Source organism: Manis javanica, chromosome 5 (genome assembly GCF_040802235.1).
Source record: "Manis javanica isolate MJ-LG chromosome 5, MJ_LKY, whole genome shotgun sequence".
NCBI lineage: Eukaryota > Metazoa > Chordata > Mammalia > Pholidota > Manidae > Manis > Manis javanica.
In genome coordinates, this window is record NC_133160.1 from 167652346 (window position 1) to 167674297 (window position 21952).

General features: G+C 48.4%; 1 long non-coding RNA gene across 1 annotated transcript; it reads left to right on the forward strand.

The window, feature by feature from the left end:
- Positions 1-13502: 13502 nt before the first annotated feature.
- On the forward strand, positions 13503-15723 carry LOC140849669 (uncharacterized). Its single transcript, XR_012131828.1, has 3 exons — positions 13503-13716; positions 13839-13921; positions 14095-15723. It is a non-coding gene; the product is annotated as an uncharacterized lncRNA (long non-coding RNA).
- The last annotated feature ends 6229 nt before the right edge of the window (positions 15724-21952 follow it).

Genomic DNA, 21952 nt, shown 5'->3' on the forward strand with positions numbered 1-21952 from the left:
ATCCATGTGGTAATATGCACCAGAACTTTATTCCTTTAAAAAATCTTTTTTAATGTCTTAATTTTTTTATTATGGCAAAATATACATAACGTAAAGTTTCCCGTTTTATACATAACATAAAGCTTCTCCTTCCTTTAATTCTGAGCTCTCTTGAAGATCTTCTCTATTATTCCACCAGGCTCTCCCTCCCGGAGCCATTGTGATTCAGAACAGACCATCTGATGAGATGGAGGACAAACATGTCAATACCTGGCCCTGCTCTGGGTAGATAGCCCCCCGACATTCTCCCTGAGCATAAACCGGGCCCCTTTCCTGAGAGCCAAGATCCTTCACACCCCCCTCCTACCCTGCTCTAGCCTGGGCGCCTGGGGCCCCAATCTCATGAGGCTTCTGCACACATGCCCTTTTATGTGTCCCTCCACCCCACCGCCTGCCCAGGCCCATGCTCCCCCTAGGACCTGCAGAGACCTCTCTGACCAGGACAGGTACACCCTGCGGGGTTCTGGGCTCTGACTCCCTCACCCCTCTTCTGGGCCTCCCCTCCCTCACCTGTTAAATGGGCTAAAGGTCACTTCTGCTCCACTGAGTTTTTTGAATTGATAACATCAATTTATTACTTGATATCATCAATTCAAAATTCAGTAATTTAAAATTTGATCAATTTATCAAATCAAAAATGGTAATACCATTTTTAAAATATATAACATCTAATTTGCATTTTAACTATTTTAAGTGTACAAATTCAGTGACATTAAGTACATTCACAGTGGTGTGTAACCATCACTGCTTTCTGTTTCTAAAACTTTGTCATCATTCCAAACAGAAACTCTGTCCCCGTTAAGCAATAACCCCTCATTGCCCCCTCAACCAGCCCCCACAACCACTGATCTAAATTCTGTCTCTATAAACTTGCCTATTTGCATACTTCATGTACAGGGAATCACACAGATTTTTCCTTTTCTGTCTGGCTTCATTCACTCAACATTATGTTTTCAAGATCCATCCATGTGGTAATATGTACCAGAACTTTATTCCTTTAAAAAAATTTTTTTAATGTCTTAATTTTTTTATTATGGCAAAATATACATAACATAAAGTTTCCCATTTTTACCATCATTAAAAAAAAAGTTCAACCAAGTAAGTGTGAAGCTCTAATTAGCTTTACTCAGTGATTTATGAATCGGGCAGCATCCCATCCAGCAAGCAGAGGGAACTCCACTGAGCTACAGAAGGAAAGGTTTCTAAAGGTGAGAGAGGGCATAAAGAGGAATTTATTAGCAAGAAATGCATTGTTTAGGTGAGATTGCCCTTAAACGGAAGGAGTTCCTCAGGGAATTACCTCCAGGAAACTCCAGTTTGGCTGGTTAAAGGTTACATTCCTGAGGAGGCTGAGATTGCAGTTAGGGTGGGTATTATCTTGGTTTGCTGATGTGGGGCCTTAACATAAGTGACTCTGTTTGGGCTCTGTGGTTTTCTTTTTAACACCATTAATTTTTTTTTACTGTGGTAGAATATATGTGACAAAATATTTACCATTTTAACCATTTTTAAGTGCACGGTTCAGTAGCATTAAGTGCATTCATATTATTGTGCCACCACCCCCACCATCCATCTCCAGAACATTTCCATCTTCCCAAACTGAGACTCACTCCCCATGTCCCCTTCCCCCACCCCGATTCTACTTTCCATCTCTATGATTTTGTCTCCTCTGGGGATTTCATATACGTGGATCTGTACGGCATTTGTCCATTTGTGACTAGTTCACTTCATTTAGGATAATGCCTTTAAGGTTCTTTCATGTCGTAGTGCATGTCAAAATTTCCTTCCTTTTTCAGGCTGAATAATACTCCATTGTGCAGATAGATATAGTTTGTTTATCCGCTCATCCATCCTGGACATCTGGACTGTTTCCCCCTCTTGGTGATTGTAACTCATGTTGCTGTGGACATGAATATACAAATATCTGTTTGAGTCCCTGTTTCCAGTTCTTTTGAGTGTACAGCCAGAAGTGGCTTTGAATATATATCTGGAAGTGAGATTGCTGGATCATATGATAAATCTGTTCAGCTTTTTGAGGACCGGCCAGACTGTTTCCCACAGTGGCTGCCCCACTTTTCCTTCTACTCCGTAGGGCTTTGAGTGAAAATTGAATTGGCAGAGAGCAGCCCTTAGCAAGAAATACAAGGTCAACAAATGCTGGCTGGAATCATTTCAGCACCACCTGTCTGCTGTCTTTGGGGGCTTCTCATCACCTAGGGTGGTCCGGGGCTCCTGGCCTGGCCTCTCCAGCCACCCCCCACCAGCTCCTCCCTGTTTCCCCGAACCTCGGCTCTGTGGGGTGGGACTGGCTGGCTGGCTGGGTGCCCTGATGAGGGCTCCTTCAAGGTGTCTGTTTCGACCCACCTACTTTGCCATCAAGATTCAATTATATGCTCCTTTCTGCAGGGGGGCTTCAAGGTTGTCCAGACTCATTTAAGTGCCCCATGGCCTTCTAGGGAATCCCTGAGGGTCTGAGAGGGGCACGAAGAAGAAAAAAGGCCTCAGACCGTGGCACTGGAGACCCTGGGGATCTTGCCCATCTCTGACTCCACCAAAAGCCCCCTGAGGACAAGGCTGCGCCTGGCCATTCTGTCTGGAAGCCCTCACTGGGGCTGACTCATGGGGTGAGCCCACTGAGTGAATGAACAAATGAATGTACAAACGAGCACCTCTGCAGCCATGGGCGCTGCTGCCATCAGAGGTCCCCTCTGTGGTGGGGGCTGGGCACGGAGGCAGCTGCTGGGGCAGCCGGGAGCGTGGAGCCGTCTTTGCGACCTCAGGAAAGTGCTCACCCTCTGCGAGGCTTACACAGCACCTGCCGAGAACTTTGGGCATCAGAAGTTACATAGAGGACCTCAGACCTCCTGTCTGGGTGGTACCCTGAGGATCGGCTCAGGGAGGGGATCCTCCCCATCCTGGGATCATCTGTCTGAGCTCACAGAGGGACCAGCAGCCCTGGGGGCCCTGGGAGGGCAAGGCCAGGCCTCTCAGCACACACACCTACCCACAGGTGCACACAGAGGAACTTACCAGAGAACTTCAACTATGTGGGACAAGCTATGAGCCTGAGTTTGCAAAAAGAACAAAAAGATTTGGGTCTGAGCTGCCAAAACAGACACCATAGTGCAGTGATTGTGCTTGGGGAACACGGTCCCCCAGCTCCTCATCAAACGCCCTTATCCTCTTTAGGCCTAGGTCTGTGGGACATGGTCACGGGCTTTCCCGGCCGCAGTGGCAGAGGAGTGGTGACTGCTGACACTTCTTGAGTTTTCATTATCCCCTGGGTGGGATGCTAAGCTCTTGCTCCTTCATGACCCATTTTATCCTCCCCACCACCTTAGGAAGTGCATAACTATGGTATCACCCCCATTTGAGAGACCAGGAAATAGCACAGAGAGGTTGGTTAACCTGCTCAAGGTCACAGAGCTAAGAAATAGCAGAGCCCAGATCTGAGCCCAGCCAGGCTGGCTCCAGAGCCTACCTTTCCTCCTTTCCCTTCCCTCCTTGCCTCCTTCCCATAAGTTACTCCATCTGCAGCAGGTGGTGTGAGCCCCCCAGGTCTGTGCTAGCAGGGAGGGCAGTCTTTCCTCTCCAGCAGTCCCCAGGCTGGAGTGTCTCGGCCCCTGAGGCCCAGTTGCCACCTGGAGGCTGAGCTCCCTGCAGCTGCAGGTCAGGGCGCTGGGTGTGGATGGAGGACATCCCCAGGACCGTCACTGCCCCCTACGGCTCTACCCATTACAGACGGCCAGGGAGGCTGCAACTAGTAAAACAGCGGGTTTGGCACTTGCTCAGTGGATACACTCCAGGTGCCTGGGCTCCTCAGCTTGAGTGCCTGGGCAGGAGGGCCTGCTGTCACGGCTGACCATTCTTGGGCCACAGGCAGCATTGCCGATCCTCCCCGGGCCCCCGGAGCTCTGCCAAATCAGGCCAGTGCAGTGGGGACACAGTGAGGTGGACCATTAGCCCTTTTCGCCACCACTGCCGAAGGTTGAGTGGCTGTGTCGCCGGCCTTCCGAGCAGCTGCAAAGCGCCTTCCCTGCAGTTAGGGCAACAGTCGTGTGTGGGGCTGGAGGCTTCCTGTGTGTGTCCTGAAGCCACCCCGAAGTAGTGGTGCTGACACCCTGATCTCAGACTTCTGGCCTCCAGACTGTGGCAGAAGACTTTTCTCTTGTTTTAAATCACCCAGTTTGTGATATTTGTTCCAGGGGCCTCAGAAGACTAATGTAAGTGCTTTGTGACTTTGCGTGAATTCCCGAACCTTGTAACTTTCAGCTTTGTCGCTTGGAAGTAGCACCTAACGTCTGCAATTATTCTAAGGATCAACCAAAGTACTTAGGCTGAATCATATTAAATTGTCATTTACACAAGGCAGAGATAATTGGATATTGGCAGTTTCATTTGAGTCAACCTACTGATCCATGCATGCCAAGCACTGAGGCCAGCCCCTGGCAGGCAGCCAGTCCCACACAAACATGGGGGACCCTTCTGGGCAAGGAGAACAAGGGCCATTGGGGCCCTATTTCAGGGGTGGGGTGGCGTTCCCACTGAGCTCTTAGGGATGGCTAGGAGCTCATATGGAAGAAAATGGGCCTGTTGGGGGCTAGGAGGACACCCCCAAGAAATGAGGCAGGGAGAAAAAGGTGGCTTTGGTAGGTGCTGGTAGGGGCAGAGGTTGCTCCCCTGGGGAGAGGGCATAGGGGGCAAGATGCACCTGCTGAATACATAGCCTTCTGCACCTGCTCAGCCACCAAAGGGAACCCACCTGCATCCTGTCATGATTTCCCTAAGGTGCCTGACTGTGTCACACCCCAGCTCAGAGTCCTCACTGGGGTTTGTGGCCCCGAGAGAAAGCTTAACTCCCTTTAGCCTGCTGTAGGAGTTTCCTGTGGCTGCTGTAACAAGTTATCCCAAAGTGGCTGACTTAAAATGACCAAAGTTAATTTTCTTATAATTCTGGAGGTCAGAAATCCAACACAGTTCCCAGGGGCCCTGGCAGTCAGCAGGGCCGCACTCCCCCCAGAGGCTCCGGAGAATTATTTCAGGGCTTTTTCCAACTTCCAGAGCTGCGTTCCTTGCATTGCTTAGCTGGTGGCCCCTTCCTCCATCCTCTGAGTATAGCGTCGTGTCATAGCTTCATATTGTCACATAACCTTCTGGATCAAATCTCCCTCTGCCTCCCTCTTTAAAGGATGCTTGTAAAGACTTTTAGGGTGCTCCACATAATCTAGATAATCTCCCATCTCAGGACCCGCAATAATGTTTGCAGGGTGCCTTTGTCATGTATAAAGACATGCACAGGCTCCAGGGATGCCTCTGGGGCCACCACTCGGCCACAGCTGGCATTCCAGGCCCCCTGCTTGGCCTGTGCTCGCTCAGCAGCAGCAGCAGCTCTTCAGCACCTCCCGCATGCCCCGCCATGCCCTGCTTGGGCATTCCAGTGGCCTGCTTCTTCTGGCATGCTCTCCCTGCCCCTCTGCAGGCTTTCTCTGTCCAGAGAACTCAGGACTAAACCCCCTGGGGGCTGCCTGGCTGCCCCCTCCCCGAGCAGCACACCTTGCTCACAGCCTCTGAATCCCAGGCCAGTTCTGGACCCGCAGTGGGAGAAACCTATCACAATAAGCATGTGCCTGCTGGGACCTGCACATGACCTTGAAGGTAAGAGGTGAGAAAGGAAGCCAGAGACCCACTAGGAACCGGGGAGGCACACTCACCAATGGGTGGACTGAATGAGAACCGGAGCCAACATCGACTGATCGTCTCACCAGGGGCACATGATGATGCCAACTTAACCCCACAACACCCCTGAGAGGGAAAAACTGTTATCAGGTCTGTTTTGTAGATGAGGAAACTGAGGTACAGAGCATCTCCGTAACTTCTGCAAGGTCACACAGCTAATGGCCTGGGGCAGAACTGGGCTCTGGTCAGGCAGTCAAGCTCTGGTGCTGGCACTGCCGAGCACATTATTACAGAGGAGAGGGCATGTGGGAGAGCCTGGAGCTCCAGGGGACAGACCCAGGCAGAAGCCAGAACGTGGCAGAGGGGGGTGCCCAGGGGAGTGGCTGCTGGGTGACAGATGAGGGCTTTCCCCCAGCTAGCTGTGTGACCACTGCTGGGAAGCAGTAACTCTTACTGCCCTCAACAAGCATAGTGGCCACGAGCAGGAAAAATGACACGAGTGAGCCGGGCACCTGCTGACACCCATACTGAGGCAGCTGGAGTCATTCACCTGGGAAAGAGCATAACCAGAGGCCTCCTAAAGCACTTCTGGCTCGAGGATCCCTGGTTCTATAGGACAGGGGACCACCACTGGTGAGGAGGAGAGAGCGAAGCTTCCAGCCAGACTGACCTGGAAAAGAGAGAAAACACATATTATCAATATGCAGAATGAAAGACAGGGTATCGCACAATCTTACAAACACGGACAGGATAAAATGAACAACTCTAGTCTCATAAATTCTCCAACATGGATGAAATGGGCCAAGTCCTTGAAATCTACAAACTACTAAACTCACATACAAATAATTAGATCATCTGAAAAGTCTTGTATTTATTAAGTAAAATCAAGGTTTAAAATGTCCAACAAAGAAAATTCCAGGCCTATATGGTTTTATTGGCTAATTTTGCCAGACATTTAAAGATGACATAGTTACTCTTTAAGAAAACAGAAGGAGTACACTTCCCAGCTCACCAATTCATTTCATGAGATCGGCGTTACTCTAACATCAAAACCAGGAAACAGCATTACAAGGGAAGAAAACCACAGACCAAGATCTCTCATGGACACAGATGTAAAAATCAATAAAATATTAACCAATAAATTCCAGCAATATACAAAAAGAATTATTTATCATGACCAAGTGGGGTTTTCCCAGGAATACAGGGCTGCTTCATCATTGGAAAACTGAGCACTATAATTCACCATGTGAAAGACTAAAGAATAGAAGTTATAAGATCACATCAATAGACGGAGAAAAAGCATTTGACAAAATCACTTCATGATAGAAAAACCCAAAACCAAAATACTCTCAGCAAACTAGAATATAATTTCTTTAACTAAAATTTAAAAAAAGGATATCTATAAAAAACTAGAGCTAACTCACACTTCATGGTACAAAAATGAATGTTCTCCCCCCTTAAGAATGAGGAAAAGGCAAGGACCTAAGCACTCAATCCTATTCAACCTCATAACGGAAGTCCTCGCCCAGTGCAATAAGGCAGGAGAAAGAAATAAAGGGCATATAGATTGGGAAGCAGGAAGTAAAACTATCACTATTTGCAGGTGACATAATTAAGTAGCAAATACCAAAGACTGTACAAAAAGCTTCTAGAAATGACAAGGAAATTTAACAAGGCCACAGGATACAGGGTTAATATTGAAAACTCAATCATATTTCTACATACTAGAAATAAACTTCTGGGAACTAAGATTTTAAAAACAGCACCATTTATAATTACTCAAAATAAATACTTGGGCATTAATATAACAAAATATGTGTATAACCTGTATGTAAAAACTATAGAGCGCTGGTGAAAGAAACCAACGACTAAACAAATGGAGAAATATACTATATTCACTGGAAAGGTCAACAGTGTCAATTCCATCCAGAATGCATCCCAATCTTAATCTGAGCAGGATTTTTTGTAGTTATTAACAAACTGATTTAAAATGTATAATATGGAAAGGCAAAGAAACTAAAATAGCCAAAACCAACTTGGACATAGGAGAACAAAGCTGGGCGCCAACTACCTGACTTCAAAACCCTTAAAGAAGTTGCAGTGATCAAAATATTGTGGTATTAGTGAAAGGACAGATGCTTGGATCAGTGGAACAGAACAGAGATCAGAAGTAGATCCATAAATATATGGCCCAGTGATTTTTGATTTTGGTAAAAGCCTTATTGAGGTATAATTTCCACACCATGCAATTCGCTCATTTAAAGCATACAATTCAATGTTTTTTTGGTATATTCACAAAGTTGTACAACTGTCACTATGATCAATTTTAGAACATTTTCATCAGCCCCAAAAGGAACTCTGTACATTAGCCATCATCCTGTCCTCCATCCCCCGTCAAGCCATAGGCAAGCATTAATCTACAAATCCCTATAGATTTGCCTATTTTAGACATTGCATATAAATGGAATCATGCAATAGGCGGCCTTTGCAACTGGCTTCCTGCATTTAGCATCACGGGTTCAAACATGCATCAGTACACTGTTCCTTCTTACTCATGAATCATGCTCCACTGTGTGGGTGTTCCTGAGTCCAAGCTGTGCCACTTGCTACATAACATATCAATAAGTCAAGAGATGAGGTGTTGGGACAAGGAAAGTGACTTTATTCAGAAAGCCAGCAGGCTGAGAAGGTGGCAGACTAATGTCCTAAAGCCCCGTCTTCACTCAGGGTTCCTGCAAGCTTAGCTTCTTTCATGCTGGGGAAGGAGGAGCAGGAGGGGGAGCAGGTTAGGGGGTGACTGAAGGCTGCAGACATCCGGGCGCCAGCGAGGGCCCGAGCAGAGCTGAGACGCTCTGTGTTCTCGGTTAGTGGACTCTCACCGATCTAGGTCTGGCTACGATGTCCCTAAAACTCTTTGACAAGACAATTGTCATTTTCATACACATTTCCCCATCTCCCAGAGAAGGCTATTTGCAGAAATCTCAAACTATGAGCAAAATTCCATTTGATGATCAACCAGTCTGCATGCAGGGCTGCAGGCTGAGCAGAGCCCTTTTCCTTTTTATTTCCTTTGGCCCAAAGGTTGAGGCAGCAAAGGAGACAAATACGACGTAGAGGCAGAGATGTCAAGTCTTTTCTATCTCTTACATGGACATACCATATTTGATTTATCAGTTGATCAGTTGGTAGACATTTGAGTTGTTTTTGGCTGTTATGAACAATGCTGCTATGAGGATTCAGTGCAAGTTTTTGTGAGGACACATATTGCTGTTCTCTTGGGTACAGACCTAGGAGAATCGCTGGGTCATTCTGGTAACTCTGTCTAACATCTTGAGGAACAGTAAGGCTATTTCCCATGTGGTTGCACCATTTTCCATTCCCACCAACAGTGAATGAGAGTTCCAGTGTCCCCACTTGTGCACCAACACTTGTTATTGCCTGTTTTTTTATTACAGCCACCCTAGTGGGTGTGATGTGATATCTCATTGTAGTTTTCACTTGTGTTTCTCTGATGACTAATGATGTTGAGTATTTTTTCATGTGCTCTTTAGCCATTTGTATATCTTCTTTGGAGAAATTTCTATTTAGATCTTTTCCCCATTTTTAATTGGGTTATTTGTCATTTTTATAATTGACTTGTAAGAGTTCTTTAAATATTCTAAATACAAGTCTCTTATCAGATACTTGATTTTTGACAAAAGTACAAAGGCAATTGAGAGAGATAATAATCTTCTCAACAAATTGTCAGAAAATTGGACATCCATATACAAAGAAATGAACCTCAACCTATATCTCACATGTTATACAAAAAGAATTAACTCACAATTATTTGTAAGCCTAAATGTAAATATAAAATCATAAAATGGTTAGAAGAAAGCATAGGAGAAAATTTTTGTGATTTTAGGTTTAACAATGAATTGTTAGGTATCAAATTCACAATCAATAAAAGAAAAAACTGGTAAATTGAACTTTATCAAAATTAGAAACATTTGCTCTTTGAAAGACACTTAAAAAATGTAAAATAAAAACACAGACTGGGAGAAAAATATTTGTAAATCACACCTCTGACAAAGGACTTGTATCCAGAATATAAAGGAATTCTCAAGAGTTAACCATAAGAAAACAAAGGACTAAATTTTTAAATGGGCAAAACCTTGAATGGACACTATACCAAGGAACATAAATGAATGGCAAATGCATAAAAAGATGTTCAAAGTAATTAGTCATTAAATAAATACAAATTAAAACCACAATGAGATACCAGTAGAAACCTTTTTGAATGGCTAAAAAAAATTACACAAAAACTCAACAATACCAAATGCTGGTGAGGACACAGAGCAGGTGGAGCTCATAGATGTTGCTGGTTGGAATGCAAATGGCAGAGCCACTTTGGAAAATAGTTTGTCCTTTTCTTGTAAAGTTAAAAGTTAAACTTACATTTGCCAAATGACCCAGAAATCCCACTCCTGGATAAGAATCCCAGGGAACTATGAAAACTCATATTCACACAAAATACTATATGTCAGTGTTATAGCCGCTCTATTCATAATTGCCAAAACCTAGAAACCACCCAAATGTCCTTCAACAGGCAAGTGGATAAAAAACTGTGATGCATCCATACAATGAAATGCTGCTCAGCAGTCAAAAGCACTGGGCTACTGATACATTCAACAACATGGGTCCATCTAACATCTATGCCAAGGTGACCAAAAGCTACACCTCCTGCTATGCACTGAACTCTGTCCTCCTCAGATTCACTGTAGCCCTAAACCCTAGTGTGACTATCAGGGAACAGGATCTGTAGGAGGTGATTAAGGTTAAGTGAGGTCATGTGGGTGGGGCCCTGACCTGATAAGATTAGTGTCCTTATGAGAAGAGACACCCCTCTCTTTTTCTATTATATGAGGATGCAGTGAGAAAGTGGCCATCTGTAAGCTAGGAAGAGGGCTTTCATCAGAAACCAAAGAGGCCTTAGTTTTTTTGGATGCCTGTAAGAAAGTACCATAGACTGGGCAGCTATAAACAACAGATATTTATTTCTTACAGCTCTGGAGGCTATGAAATCCAAGATTAAGGTGCTGGCGGATTCGGTGTCTGATAAGAGCCCACTTCCTGACTCAAAGAAGGCACATGGTGAAGGACAGGGGAGCTTTCTTGGGTCACGTTCATGAGGGCATGAGTCCCCTTCATGTCCTCAGGACTCATAGCCTCCCAAAGCCCATCTATAACCATCACACAGGGGATTAGTTCTCAGCAGATGAATTTGGAGAGGATGCAGCATTCAGTTCATAGCAGGCCGGGACCTGGTTCTTGGACTCTAGCCTCCAGAACTGTGAGGAAATACATTTACATTGCTTTAACCACCAAGTTTATGGTATTTTTATTATGGAAGCCCAAGCTTCTCTATAATTCCATTTCTACGACCTTTGGAAAAGGTAAAGCTATGGAGACAGAGAACAGACAACTGGTTGCCAGGAGCTTAGAGATGGAGGATTTAACTACAAAGGGTCAGAGAGAATTTGGGGGAAGTTGGAACTATTCTCCATATTAAGATGGTGATGGTGGTCACATAGCTCATAGACCTGTACCCCTTTAAAAAGATACTTTTTCTGTATAGAAATTTAAAAATAAACAAAAGTATGCTTTATATCACAGAATAAAAGAACCCTCTGGTGTTATTTGGAGAAGGGACCATGGGGTAAGTGGAAGCAGGGGGAGCACCAGGCAGCTATGTGGCAGAGATGATGGTGGGTAGGTTAGGGGTGCCCTGCAGACAGTGAGAGGCGGCCAGACCAGGGTGTGTTGGAGGGAGATGTAATGAGGTCTGCTGACAGATCGGATGGAGATGGTAAGAGTTCAGGGAGTCCGTGATGACTTCTGGTATTGGTTGAGCATCTGCCTTGGCAGCCGAGGCTGAGAGAGGAGCGGTGTTCACTCAGGTGCTGGACAAAAATCCCTCCTGCTATTTTCAGCAGAGAGCAATTTAATGCAAGGAATTAGGTACATACAGAGTCATCAGGGCAGCTGAAGCGGCAGGACTGACGTCCACGGCAACACCACTGAACGGGGGCCACAGGAAATCCACCGTTTAGTCACAGTTAGGAAGGTGGTGGTGGAGGAGCTTTGCCACCCTCGCCTGGCACTGGCTCCAGGATGGCACTGCCCCGGGAGGATGAAGGCCGCGGGCGCTGCCGCCTCCCTCGCCACCTTAATCTGTTCCAAGCCCAAGACCCACGCAAGCCCATCTGCCGATGGTGTTAGTTCCCCGCAGCCGCCATAACGAAGCGCCACAGACTGGGCTGCACAGCAGAAACGTGCTCCCTCCAAGCACCGGGGATTAGAAGTGCAAGACAGGTCCCAGCAGGCTGGTTCTCCGACCTCGGCTCCTCGTGCAGACGGCCGCCTCCTCGCTGCGTCCTCACGTGCTCGCCCCTCCGCGCGGGTCTGTGTCCTCGTCTCCTTCTCTTACAAGGACACCAGTCCGACTGGATCGTGGCCCTCCCCTACTCCCCTGTTTAAAGACCCCACCTCCAAATATAGTCATTCTGAGGTGCCTGGAGGTAGTCTTCAGCATATGAACCTGGGGGACCACACTTCAGCTCACAGCGCCCCACAGAGTAGTATTCAGGAAACAGCTTGGCCTTCAAGGCCAGACAGGCCAGAGGTTAGGCCTGGACTTGGTCACTTTCCACCTGGGATGGAGTTGTTTCCCCTTCAGAGCCCCAGTTCCTGCCTCTGAACAGTGAGGGTCCACACAAGGGTCCAGTAAGAGGCCCTCGGGTTTTGCACGCCTAACAGTTCCTGTGCACAGCATGTGCCCCAAACACACCACCCTGCCGTGGGAGTCCGCCCAGCTCCCAGAGGGCTGGGGCGCTCTGTGCCCTTGTATCCAATCCTCCTCCAGCCATGCAAAGGAGGGGGGCGCATGACTCGCTGTGTGTTAATTGTATGGAAACAGGCTCACCAGGGAAGTACTTGCTCCAGGACATGCCGCTGAGGCTGGTCTGTGTCTCAGGCATGTCAGGGCCTGCTCCGTGTCTGCCCTCTGCCTGGGAGCTCTGGGGGCCAGAACAGGTGCCTTGTTCACTCGGCCCCAGGCCAGGCATGAAGGCTTTGTGGAATGTTCTCTGTAAGTGAAGCTTGGGTAGCACAGATGTGACTTGAAATAGGCAGGGACTGGGACAGGGAGAAAGGAGGGCCAAAGCTTATTTTGTTCTCTGGGTCATCTTGGCTTCTGAAGATTGTTTTTAAACCTCTAACAATAACCCTTGAATGTGAAATGAAAACATTCTCCCAGCATCCATCCATTGAAATGAATGGATGGCTCTGGCCTCGCTGCTACCCGCTTCACCCATGTGGAAGGAGATGAGATTTATAAATGGTACAGCTAATTGTGTTTTTCTACAAGATTAATTTTATTGTCCCATTATCTGCTCCTTCTGAATCCATTCAGGGGTAGATTATGTCTTAGCTTTCATTTCTGGAGCCTTCATTAATAATTAGGTCACCTTTTAGCCAGGAGCCCTGACTGGCTCAGACCAGGGAATCTTCCAGCTGGACTGGAGCCCCTTTGCATGTTACAGTGTCTCATTGCTGATGTCAGGACACTTTTGGGTAAGAGGAAGTGTGCTTCCTCTGACAGCTGATGTCAGGAGTAGGGGATCTGGCACTAGTCTGAGGTCTGCTGGGTGGTAGACACTGTGGGGGGTGGTGTCTGTGAAACCTCACAACCGCCTGGGAGGTCACCATTATTACCCCATTTTACAGAAGTGGGGCTGAGGGTCATGTCTGCAGGGTGGTCGAGTGGGAAATCATCTAACACAGATTTGAACCAAGTACAACTGCCCCACCCAATCATAAGGGCAACTCTCCCTCCAGAGCTTAGAGTTGGAGGATGGAGTTCCACTCTACTGAGATGTAAAAGATAAACCAACTGGAAACATTGACATAGGTTAATTCTCCGTTATTTGGTTGGTGAAGGGTAAGGCAGGTGATGGAAAGGTAAGAGGTTCAGATATGTTACCATTGCCTAAGAACCAGCTATGTGCCAGGAGAGTACTATTTCTTACCTCTATCTTCGCTATAGTCCTAAAAAGTAAAGCATATTTTCTTCTGTTTTCCAGATGAAGTAATGCAGGTCTGGTGCCAGATACTGAATGATTGGTTCATCAATTGGGACCATGCAGGGTGTTTATGATTCTTCACAGTAAGTAACACTGTAATGAACATCTTTGGGTATATACTGGTCTCTGTGCACAAGCTTGATAATAACTGTTGGTATAGGAATTTCTGGGAATGGAATTAGTGTTTAAAGACTATTAAATAATTTTTATCTACTATCTAATAGAAAGCTATACAGTTAAATACTTTGTTTTCCAGACTCCCTTGCAGCTAGAGAGGCCATGAGACCTGGTGCTGGCCAATGAGCACCTTATGCAAGTCTTCTGGGAGTGCCTGTGAGATAGCTTTTGTTTTCCTTTTGAGGACGGACACACAGACTGGCAGTAGGTACTCTTCATCTTTACTCCTGCCTTGAATGCAAAATTGATGCTTAGAGACACACCAGCCTTTTCCTGTCCATGAAGCTCCAAGACTCAGGATGGAAACCAACCCTCAAAGTGTGGTCATCTTCAAAACAACTATACTACTCCAGCAAGAAAACACGTCTTGTTTCTGGAGAAACAAAAGCCTTACTTGCTTAAGCCCTAGGGCAGGATTTCTATTCCTTGAAGCCGAGCAATTCCTAACTGAGATAGGCTCACACAGGTTAAACACCCAGAAATGTGGATTATTTCCCAATATCCATTCTCCCCATTTTCTGTTGTAATAAAAATTTCCTCCAGGCACATGACTGCTAAGAGTAAAAATGCCACTGTGGCACCTCCCTTGTAGCTAATGCGGCCCCGTGGGTAAGTTCTGGCAATAGGGGAGAGAGAAGAAGCGCCGCGTGGCAGCTCTCCTGGGGACTTTCTGTATGGGACGCTGTGCTTACCCCTTACCTCTGTCCTCTCTGTCCCTTCTTCCCTCCTACTACCTGTGCGTGGATACCGCCTTCTCGGGCCATGAGGATGAGGGCCCCACCTCGGAAGGTGGAGCTGGGAACTTCAAGGAGCAGAGCCCCCCACAGCCTTGGCCCACCCACCTCCAGACTTTTTATCTAGCTCTTGTCCTTTGGCCACAGTTATGTGGGCTTTTCTGTCACAGTCAAACCCAATTCAGCTGTATTAGTTTCCTATGGCTGCTGTAACAAACTGCCCCAAACTCACTGGCTTAAAAAATATGGATTTATTCTCTCACAGTTCTGGATGCCAGAAGTCTTCACGGTGCTGAAGTCAACGTGCCGGCAGAGCTGCTTCCTCCTGGGCCTCCAGGGGGGCCTGTTCCCTTGAGTCTTTCACCTTCTGGAGGCTGCCTCACCGCCCTGGTGCACAGCCCCTTCCTCTGTCTTCAGGGTGCATCCCACCGAGCTCCCACTGTCACGTGCTCCTCTCCTCTGCCCCTGAATCCTGCCACCTCCCTCTCCCAAGGACCACGGTGGTCACAGGAGGACAAATGGATGATCCAAGATGATCACCCATCTTGACTCATAATCTGATCACACCTGCAGAATCCCTCCTCCCACATAAGGTGACGTCCAGGGGTTCTGGGGATCAGGACATGGATGCATTTGGAAGGATGTTATTCAGACTACCCAACTGTCATGGCCTGAATATGTGTCCCCCAGTATTCATGTGTTGAAGCTCTCACCCCTCATGTGATGGTATTTGGAGAGAACCTGTAAGAGATGATAACGTTTAAATGAGTCATAAGGACTGGGCCCTAACCTGATAGGCCTCAAGCCCTTACAAGAAGAGGAAGGCACCCCAGAGAACCTGCTCGCCCTCTCCACCATGTGAGGACACAGCGAGAAAGCAGCCGTCCCCAGTCCAGGAGGAGGGCCCCCTCCAGAAATTGACCTTGCCAGATCCTGGCCTAGTACTTCAGAACTGTGAGAAATAAATTTCTGTTTGTTTAAGCCTCCCACCCCCGAGTTTGTGGTATTTCACCACAGCAGCCCAAGCTGACTAATATATCCACCAACTAATTCGTTCAATCATCTGCTCATTTGTGGGAGGGCAAAGGTGGGATTCCAGCCTGGGTCTGATTCCACAGGCAGGCCCCCACTGGCCAGCCTCTGGTGCAGACAGGCTGGGGACGCAGGCAGCACTGGGGCCTGGGAAATAGTCTTGTGTGACGGAGATTCCATTGCAATGTTATGCTGTCAAAGATGGGTAGATGGACGTTGCAGCAGATAAAAATTAACAACAGGCATCTGAGTAGTGAGGGTTTCCGTCCATCACTGTGGAGAACTACACTGAGCTCTCTAAAAACCATACAGTGATGTCTGCAGTGCATCGAGTCCGCTGGAATCAAGTTATGCTGCAATAACAAGCAGCCCTAAAATCGCAGCAGCATGAGCAACGATGCTCCTGGCTGTGTCCACTGCAGGTCACTGGGGTTCTGCTGTGCGGCCTCTTCACTCCAGAATGTTTAAGGAGCAGCAGCTCCTCCCTAGGATGTGCCGATCTTAGAGGGAGAGAAAAGAGAGTTGTCCTGATGAGGCAGCTCTTAAAGTTCCTTCTCAGGAGTGGCACGTGTCACTTCCAGTCACATGTCACTGGGGCGAGTAAAACCCCTTTATGGGGGACAGGGAAAAACTGGGACTAATGCTCGCCATGGGCAACTTTTAAAACTATCTGCAGGCTGCAGTAGATAATTTTCCTGAAGCCATGGGAACTTGGTGTTATGGGCTGAACTGCATCCCACCCAAACCCGTATGCGCAGCCCTCACCCTCAGCACCTCAGTGTGGCTCTGTTTGGAGATGGGCTCTTTAAAGAGGTGATTAGGGTAAAATGTGACCTTTAGTGTGGGCCCTGATCCAGTCGGACTGGTGTCCTGTAAGAGATGAGGGCACAGACACGCACAGAGGGATGTTCACGTGAGGACCAGGGAGGAGGTGGCCGTCTACACACCGAGGAGAGAGGCCTCAGGAACTCCAGCCCAGATCGCAGACTTCCAGCATCTAGAATTGTGAGGGAAAAAAAAGTGCCTTTCTGTTGTTGAAGCCCCACTGTCTGTGGTACTTTGCTGGGCCGGCCCTAGGAAATATACTGGACTTCCAGAAATTATTGGTAGTTATAATTTTGGTAGAAATAGTATACATTTTTATGTTTGCAGGACTTGGATGACTGCAGTTATATAGAAAAACAGGACCTTGATTAGAGAGCTTCAGGAGCCCCATCACATGGCGCTCTGGGGTGTTTAGGAAGGGAGATGGGACCGGACAGGCCTGACCTCAGTCCCAGCTGAGCCGCTCACTTGCCTTGTGATGGAAGGCAGGTCACCTCACCTCTCCAAAGGCAGGTCTTTCATCTGTAAAACGGGATGAATATTCCTGGCGGTGAGATCGCTGTGAAGGCCAGCTCTGCTTGGCCCAGTGCCTAGCACTCAGCAGACTTCAAGTAAGGGTTATCAAGCACACCCCTCAGCTTTCACGGTCCACCACACATGACTCGATCACCCTTCATAGCCCTTACTCATTCATTCATCCATTTGGTCATTCACTCGTTTAATAAATATGAGCATCTCCTCTTACATGCCAGGCACAGCTCATGGTACCGGGAACACAGAGATGAGTAGATGCAGTCTCGGCTCTTCAAGGGCTATCACAGACATCCAGTTTCCCTCTCAGAAGAGCTGGCTGGTCTCTCCCCCAGAGAAATGTGGAAAGACCTCAGGCTTCCAGGCTGGAGCCCTCCTCAGCTGTGCCCCACGACACCATGGGGCTGAGAGCCCCCCCTCCTGGTCCCTGAGTCAGGGGCTTGCTGCTGTTCGAGTGGCCCTCCCGGGCTCACAGCCCAGATGGACTGCCAGGATAAATAATGGGCACAGTGCAAACCCTAAAGCCCCACGCCCCCTGGAGGTGGCCTTCTTTTTTCTGAGTGGTGGTCACAAGTCTCAGCCTCGGCCGAGCATCGGTCACGGGTCCTGGCACTTCATCTGGACTCTCTCATGCTTTCTGCCACATCTTATGAGGCGATGACTGTTAGTGTCTCCAAGTTACAGAGGAGGATACCGAGGTCCACAGAGGTTCCCTGCAGGCCCATGCCAGCCCTTGATGGGGTGATCCAGTGTCAGGGAGCCTGGAGGGATATGGCCAACGGCAGGACCAGGGAGGTGATGAGGCCTGATCTACAGCCACGGCCCTGTGGGTGGGAAGGAGGGTACGGATTCTACAGTAAGGAAGCAGATTTGGGGGCTATAAAACTTAAAAACAACAGGAATCACCCCAGTGCACTCTGAGTGAGTGAGGAAAAATGGACAAATCCACTGTCAAGAAGGGAGGCATTTATAGTAACTCATCGGCTCGTTAGGGAACGTGAGCGATGCCGCTGGAGCTTACCCAAGTGGGTTCACAGGGAGGCACTTGCCAGCCCCTTCAAGATGCTTAACAACCCCAGAGATAGATAATTACTGCTGAAGAGGTATCATTTCACCCATGACAAACTCGGAGCACAGGGTGTATCTTCTAGTTGGAATCCAGTTTTCACTAATGAAACAGCACCTATCAGACAACCCAACGTAAGGACAAGCAGGCTGCCCGTTCAGAGGGCGCTATACCCAGCTGCAGCCTGGGCAGCCCTGGTGATCTAGAGCAATTCTGCTAAGCCCCACGAGGCTCCCTTGTCAATGGAGACACCACTTGAGTGGTTTCCACACACAGAGATAACAAAGCCGTGGTCCGACAGGCCAGCCTTGGGGCAGAGATGCAGGCCAATGATGGTGACAATGAATATGAGAAGCGCCACGCTGGGGCAGGGAAGGTGAGCAGCCAGGCCAGAGGCCACACAACGTCCCCTGGGCACCAATGCCCATCGCTGTGATGCTGTCATAAAGGAGACATCATTGTTCTCATTTTATACCTGAGAAAATTTTGGTTGCCCTGCCCAAGGTCACACTGTCAGCAAGAGGTAAAGTTGGGATGGACACCACTGCCCATCCATCCACCCCCAATTCCACAGGCACCTCGGAGGTGCCTGGTGGCACTAACGTTCTACCACAGTGGGGCCAGTGAATCAGAGACACGTTTTGTGAGAATTTCAAGGGCTTTTTATATTAGCTTCCTGCGGTGTTGTAACGAATTACCCCCATCCGGGTGGCTTAAGCAGCAGAAGGGCATTCTCTCACAGCTGTGGGGACTTGGAGTCTGAGATCAGGGGCAGCGCCCTCCAGAGGCCAGGGGGCCCTCCTGCCCGCTTCCTGCTCGCCGTGGTTCCGGTTCCTCGCGAGTGGCTCCAGCCTCTGCCCCCGTCTTCGTTTGCTCTGTGCTGTGTCTCCTCTGCCTTCTCCTCTAAGGACTCTTGTCATTGGATCTGGGCCCACCCCAAATCCAGGATCATCTCATCTTGAGATCCTTAATTGATTACATCTGCAAAGATCTTTTTGCCAAATAAGGTCACACTCACAGGTTCCAGGAGTTAGGACAACAGCAAACCTGCTGGGACCCCCAACCCACCACCCCGCCACCCCGCCACCCCACCACTCCACTTTGGGTGGCGAAAGTGCTCTTTACTTGAGGGAATTCTCATCCCCTTGACTAAGGTATGGGGCCTCTCCCTATTTTATCGTGGTACCTATAGAGAATTAGCAGGATTGTGTGGGGACTTATGAAGAAGGCCATTTATTTTCTTCCATTTCTGGAGCGCAGAAGTCCAGAGTCAAGACATCCCCACGTCCATGCGCCCTCTGAGACTCCGGGCAGAACCTTCCTGCCCCCTCCTAGCTTCTGCTTGGTGGTGGGTCCCAGGTGCCCCTTGGCTTATGGCTGCCCCGCCCCACCATGTTGTCACATGGCCTTCTCCTGAGGGCGTCTCTCTTCTTCTTGTAAGGACACCAGTCATATTGGATTAGGGCCACACTAATGACCTCCTCCTTCCCTGATTGTATCTGCAGAGACCCTGCATCCAAGTAGGGTCACATTCACAGGTTCCAGGGGGTAGGACTTCAGCACATCTTGTGGAGAAGCACCGTTCAGCCTATAACACCGGCACTGCACGGCCGTCACAGGGAGTGTCCAGCGGAGCCCCCCGTCTCTGCCTCCCGCCCCTACTACACTCTGCCTGGGGCTGAAACAGCAGCTTATCTGACTCATCTCCTGTCCTGACTTCCTTCTCGTGTGTGTTCTTTGGACGGCTTTACAGAATCTGGGCAGCTTTGAAAAAAAAAAACAAGCGATGTTTACCAGCCTTCCCTTACCTGGGCTTCCAGCTGTGCTTTATAACCTTCAGTGTTATGGGCTAAATTAAGTTTCCCTCTGAAAATCCTATATTTAAGTCCTAAGTCCCTGTACCTCATAATGTGACTGAACTTGGAAACAAGGTCTTCAAAGAGGTAATGAGATTAAATGAGGGCATTAGGGTGGCCCTAACCCAATATGGCCAGTGTCCTTATGAAAGAGGTGATTTGGACACAGAAGTGCGCAGAGAAGATGGCGGTGTAGGCGCCAAGGAGAGAGGCTTCAAGAACCAGCCCCCTGGTGCCTCGGCCTTGGGCTTCCAGCCTCCGGCCTGTGGGGCGAGCATCTCAGGCTCTGGCACTGTGCTGCGGAGGCCCGGGAGATGCGCCCCGGCGGCCCTGCCCTGGGAGGAGTCCCAGCCTGGGGGGCGCGGAGGCCTCCCCCGAGAAACCGCGCCGTGGCCTGATGGTGAGGAGGTTTCTTCTGCCCCTCACCCGGCCTCTCTGACCCCTGGGCCCTGAGGCCCATGCTGCCTGCCTCTCAACCCAGCCCCATCTGACCCTGGGAAACTACAGCCAGCCAGGAAGGACAGCCTCCTTGATAGACCCTTACGCAACTCCCGTGGTGTGCAAGACACACACACACACAATACACACATGCACACGTGAGTACACAATGCGTGTGTGTGCGTGCACCCACACATATGAGCTCACACACACATTCACACCATACACGGGCTTGTACGCACACATACACACATGCTCACACACACACATGTGCACACATACAGCCACGGCACCCCACAAGCTGGAGAACATGGTGGTGGAGCAGGTGGCTCCCTGGGTGTGAGTCTCAGTCCCCCCACTCCTTGGATAGCCCGTTTCACCATCTGTAAAAGGGCCCAACAGTAGCATGTATTGCAATATTTAAAGTATTTAAAGAAGTCGATATATGTAAAGTCTAAATACAGTGCCTGCCACATAAATGCTAGAAAAGTGTTAGCGATTAGTATTGGTTTGCCTCGGAATCATTCTGTCCTGTCCCCAACTGATGATGCCCCAAATTTTTTACAACCTGACCATCTCCTTTTTATCATAAAGATGTAATTCATATACCATAAAATTCTGCATTGTAAAGGCATACAATTTACTTTTTAGAAATATGTTCACAGAGGAGTACATTTTCATTACCAAAAAAAAAAAAAAAAAACCCATGTCTGTTAGCAGCCGCCTCCCACCATCCCACTAGTTTACTTTCTGCATGGTTTTACCTATTCTGAACATTTCACATAAATGGACTCATACAGTATGTGTTCTTTGGTGACTCGCTTCTTTGATTTCACAGAACGTTTTCAAGGCTCGTCCGCCTGGTTGCGTGCATCGGCCCTTCCCACCTCTTTATGGCCGAGTGATGCCATTGCGTGGATGGCCCGCTTGTTCATCCTTCATCAGCTGGAGAACGTTTAGGTTGTTTTCACTTTTTGGCTTTCAGGATCCAGGCTGTTATAAACATTCATGTGCTAATTTTTGTGTAAACATGTGCTAGGACGGAAGTTGCTGGATCATATGCTAATTCTCTAACATTTTATTTTCCACAGTGGCTGCACCGTTTGACTTTCCCATCAGCAATGTATGAAAGATGCCGTTTCCCCACCTCCTTGTCAACGCCTGCTGACTTGCTCCTGCTACTGTTACCCCTATCCTCTGACCCTCCCCCTCCTCTCCTCCGCAGCCTTGCCCCAAGTCCACCTTTCCTTTGCCTGTGTGGTCCTGGTACCACAGGTTTCTAATCCAGGGCTGACTTCCCCAGGGTTGCAGTTTTCCCAGGTGCCGCTGATGAGCTTCTAGCATTTGCCCCAAGTATCAGCAAAGGCGTCTGAGCTGCCTGGTCACCTGGAAAACATGGTGGTGCCATTGTGTGGCCTGGGAACATGCTCATGTCACCTGTCCCTCAGTCCCCTA